The sequence below is a fragment of the Neopsephotus bourkii genome, unplaced genomic scaffold (assembly GCF_033783945.1).
Source record: "Neopsephotus bourkii isolate Nb327-2 ecotype Australia unplaced genomic scaffold, CSIRO-AGI_Nbou_v1 NB_549, whole genome shotgun sequence".
NCBI lineage: Eukaryota > Metazoa > Chordata > Aves > Psittaciformes > Psittacidae > Neopsephotus > Neopsephotus bourkii.
In genome coordinates this window covers 1318068-1321840 of record NW_026901050.1, presented here as the reverse complement: position 1 = coordinate 1321840, position 3773 = coordinate 1318068, and the positions used below count along the sequence as shown (strand labels likewise).

At 44.7% G+C, this 3773-nt stretch overlaps 1 long non-coding RNA gene across 1 annotated transcript; it reads right to left on the bottom strand.

Annotated features, from left to right (window-relative positions):
- Positions 1–789: 789 nt before the first annotated feature.
- Positions 790–3466, bottom strand: LOC133211033 (uncharacterized). Its single transcript, XR_009725079.1, has 2 exons — positions 2606–3466; positions 790–1664 (listed from the first exon to the last, which is right to left on the bottom strand). It is a non-coding gene; the product is annotated as an uncharacterized LOC133211033 (long non-coding RNA).
- Between the last annotated feature and the right edge of the window lie 307 nt (positions 3467–3773).

Sequence of the window (3773 nt, the reverse complement as noted above, 5' to 3'; positions counted from 1 at the left end):
TTGAATCAATGAGTTGGACAGAAGCAAGATAGCTCTGGATCCAAAACGAGGAACCACATACACGTGGAATTGATGAGGTAATGAATATCACTTTCCTGCATGTTTCAAAGCAAATCAGTTGTGTCCTCCACAAAAGTGTTTGTGATGCAAACAAACACTCACTATCTCACAGCTTCTTCATGTTGTTTCAGTAGGAAGAAGAATGGCACAGGCTATTTGAAGAGCTCATTTAAGAGCATGTTTAGCAAATACTGAAGGGCTCTAGTCGAATCAGTGAGCACCCTGAGATGTCCCAGCCTCACTAACGGATGTGCATTACACACACGCATTTTGGCAGCAGCCAGCGGAAGCAGTCCCATGGCTCCCAGCCCTGTGCTGTCCTTGACCACTGCCGGTAGGATTATTTCTGTGGCTATGCAATGCGCTGGCTCATTGGACAAAGCTCAGTTAAAAATCACTCAGGGAAAAAGGGAAAACAGAATAAAAAGGTGTTTCTCTTTCAGCCAGGCTGACCAGGCAGCAGAAGCAGGTGCATGGTGGTGAGATGCTCACATCTCCAAGGAGGGGTGGGGATGCTTACACCAGATCATGTGAAGCCAAAGCCTCACTGTGAGCCTCCTCTGCTGAGGCATTGGAAAGAGTGAGGGAAGAGCTGGTAGTGCACTTCACACACCCTGGCATTTCTCAATGTGGAAGAGCACCATGCTGGCTCCAGGGATGTAGTGAATGGGGCTGTGTGATAATGGAAATGAGGGTAGTGCCAACCCCAAGAATTCAGTCAGGCGGAAGTCATGAGATTTTTAAAACCAAGAAAGGTGGTATCCTTTTTATTTCCCTGCTGAAGTCTTAGACTTCAGGGTACAGGAGTTACTGAATGTACACATTCTTAGACTTTTCAAACACAGGGACTAGAGTCTTTCTTTGATACAACCATAAACCGAGATTTTCATTCTGTTCATAAAATACATTCAGTCTTATCTTGGTGAATGTTCATTAACCAAGCACATCTGACACTTGTGTATCAGAAAAATGAAGCTGGAAGATAACTCAAACAAGATTTCGCAGGCTGCTGTTGTGGTTGCTGGCTGCCTGGGACTGGCTGTGATTCCTCGTTGCCATCCCCGGTGAGCAGCATGGTCCCCAACCTGCAGACATCCATCTACTGATGTGCCATACACACCAGTTTGGATCATGTCCTGCTCTGGAGCCTGCCAAGATGGTTATCCCCAGGAAATACTGCTTCCCCCCACTCTGCTGATTTAGTTTTGCAAACCCTCTGAAGATCAAAACCTTCCATGAATAGTAATAGTTTCAGATAATGTGTACCTCCTCTTGGCTTTGAGGTTGATCAGAGTATGCCCATACATACCATTTCTTATTCTGATGAAGCGTTTGGACAGAGCTTGAAATTCAGCTACCAGGAGATGGTTCCAGCTCGGCATAGCCGATGGTCCAAGAGAAATCAGAAGAATGATTGCATTGGGTGAAAATCTACAGCTTAGCACACGCAGACCTACCAATATATACACACAGCTCTTACATCCCGCACTGAGATATGTAGCTTTTTACTACCATAACTGAAGTACCAACTTTCTTCTTCCCTTCCATTTTCTCCTGTGTGTCCTCACACGGCACAGCCTTATTCAGGCCTATCCAAAAGTGTACTGAAAGAAAACAAACACTGATTTAGATAGATGAATAGGTGGTTCCCAGCCAAAATCATTTTACCTTGCACATTATTTCTGCTTTGCCTTGTGAGTAATTGTACATCCTTTTATGCAGGATCTGGCCATGTCAGTGCAGAGGGCATTTCTGGGTTTCCATCCTGAGAGGGCAGTGGTGCAGTGTGCTCAGCCCTGAAGATGTACATGTCTCTACCAGATGCCAGGTGAAGGTGTTTTTGTTGGATTTTCCATGGAGAGGAGCAAAGGTATTAACCAGAAAAAGGCGTCTGGAGCTACATTTCATTTGATCTGTTTGGCACAAGGAGAGGTACAGTTCTAGCTGGTCTCCACAGGTGAAGTTATTAATAATCTCTAAGAGCAGATGTGATCAGGCAGTAGAGCTGGCTTGTTGCCCCAGCCAGCTGAAATGCCAGGTTAGTGAGCGGCTGGATGCTCAGCGGGGCTGGGGAACGTGCACCAGGGGCTGAGGCAAGCTTGCTTTCCTCCACCAAGAGCTGCCAGGGAGCTGTGGGTTCAGGGCTCCTTATGCCCTGTGATGCCGATGGACATGTTTATTTTCTGGAAGTGTTAAAAGCATGGCAAGATTAATTCTCCTCCACCTCACTGGTTTGACCCCACCACTTCAGACCACTAAAATCAGCCTGGACAGGCCAGCATCTCTGACCTTCCACTGAGCAGTGCAGTAGCCATTCCCTCCTCCATCCAAACACCCAGAAGGAGGGATCCCCACATGCCTTGTCTGCCATCATTCAGGCACTCCTCCTCCACTGCAGATGTCTGCAGTTGTGCAGCCCTGCCTTTCATGGGGAGCCCACCAAAAGCTAATCCAGCCATTACCTCAACCGGTCATCACACCTGCGAGCACCCAGCGCTGCTGAGGTTACCCTTAGCTGACACCAGCCACCACTGCTGTGGCTTACCTTAGGCTTTCAGGGCATGATCTCTGGAGGAGAAAGTGCCCTTTTGTTCTGTGCTTGTACAGTGGCTACTGCTAAAATGGACTCTCTTCAGCTGAAAGTGTGCTGCTTTGATATTTATAACACATTGCAAAAGAAGCTAATGGCAGGAAATCTTAGCTATAACACTAATGCAAATAATAATTACAGTAAAATCAAAACTTTCACATATAGGCAAATGCCCACTCTAAATGACAGCAGTAAGGAAACAGATATGTTTATGGAGTATAATGGATGTGTGTGTGGGTGATTCTGAGCCATATTTCAAACGTGAGGAGGATGCTACGTGGCATTGTATCTACGGCAGGTCTAATGGCGATTCTCTGCCAAGATTCGTACTTTGGAAGGCATTCAACTTACAGCTTACTGTGATAACACAAGGTGTTTTAAATTCCACAGTAAGACTGCATGACGTCATTCTCAAAAACCTAATAAATTAATTTTAAAATATTTTATATAATTGGAAAACCTGCAATTCAGAAATAAAAATCCAACGTGTGTACAACATTTTCAATACATGTTCATGTTCTGCTTCACTTACTAATAGGCATGTGTGCATATGCAAGGTCTTTCCCTAAATCAACACTGCACAGACCAGTTGCCTGGTGCAGAACCATTGCCAAATATGTCACATGGAACTTTTCCAGGTTTTCAATTTAATTATGTTCTTTCAGTGTATATAAATTTGAATTTCCAAAATTCACCTCATGGCAATGTAGAACTCTACAGTCAGTACTTTAGGGAATATTTGGTGTTAATGTCTTCAGTAAAAAAGCTTTAATTACATTCATCTCAGTGCTGGCTGATCTGGAGGTTATTCTCTCCCCTTTTCCAAAGTAAGTATAATACTTTGCTATTTAAAAAATGAAAATACAGGTTATGCAGCATGCCCTACAAGATATGAAACTCAGGCTGTGGCAGGTGAGGAGGGAGAGCATGCTCACCAGTACAGATCCTGAGCACAGAACACACCGCCTGCAGCCTACTCACACTCAGGGCTCAATCTTTTCACCTACTAAAAGAAACCAAACACTGATTTCAGCGCTGTAGTGCTAGACCCAGCTATGAAAGAGCTGAAACACCTTTCTGATTTCATTTGTCATGGCATATGTTTTAGGGGAGGATGGGGGGA